Source organism: Rousettus aegyptiacus, unplaced genomic scaffold (genome assembly GCF_014176215.1).
Source record: "Rousettus aegyptiacus isolate mRouAeg1 unplaced genomic scaffold, mRouAeg1.p scaffold_m13_p_4, whole genome shotgun sequence".
In the NCBI taxonomy this organism is placed as follows: domain Eukaryota; kingdom Metazoa; phylum Chordata; class Mammalia; order Chiroptera; family Pteropodidae; genus Rousettus; species Rousettus aegyptiacus.
In genome coordinates this window covers 15,533,996-15,534,819 of record NW_023416307.1, presented here as the reverse complement: position 1 = coordinate 15,534,819, position 824 = coordinate 15,533,996, and the positions used below count along the sequence as shown (strand labels likewise).

At 31.7% G+C, this 824-nt stretch overlaps 1 pseudogene; it reads left to right on the top strand.

Moving 5' to 3' along the window:
* The first annotated feature begins 403 nt into the window (after positions 1-403).
* LOC118602429 lies at positions 404-522 on the top strand (annotated as a pseudogene).
* The last annotated feature ends 302 nt before the right edge of the window (positions 523-824 follow it).

Sequence of the window (824 nt, the reverse complement as noted above, 5' to 3'; positions counted from 1 at the left end):
TCTTAAAATTCTGAGTTAATGAAATAGAGAGAAACGTCCTCAGCTTGATAAGGAATATCGACAAAATACTGGACCTAACATATTTAATGATCAGTGACTGAAGGTCTTCTCCTGAGATAAAGAACAAGGAAGGGCTATTTGTTGTCAACACTCCTACTCTCTATAGTCCTAGTCCTAGTCCAGGCAATAAGGTCACCTTTGTAGATAACATGAAAGTATATGAAGAAAATCTCAAGAAATTAGCACAAATTTTTCAAAAACTGACAACTAAATTGATGTATACACACATAATTTAGTTATATTTCTATGTATATTAGCAATGAGTACACAGAAACCTAAAGTCACAACAGCAATTACAATTGCTCAAAAGATAAAATATTTGAGTATCAATAAAACAAAAGATATCTATAGCCATGCTACCCTGAACAAGGCCGATCCTGTCTGATCTCAGAAGCTAAGCAGGGTTGGGCCTGGTTAGTACTTGGATGGGAGACCACCTAGGAAGACCAGGTGCTATAGACATAAAAAAATAAAAAATAAAAAATAAAAAATAAAGGACTTGTCAGCTGACAAGGTCCTTGCAATCTGTGAGGTGAACCAAGGGTTACCTCACTTAAAAAAATAATTTAAAAAATTAGAAAAAAGATGTATAGAATTTATATGCTTAAAACTACAAAATGTTGATTATAGAAATCAAAGATGATCTAAATGATTGTGATATATGATATGCCATGTTCATGGATTAGAAGACAGCACAATAAGATTTATTTTCTTAAATAAATCTATTTTGAGAAAATAGATTTTCTTAAAAATCTAAGCATGAA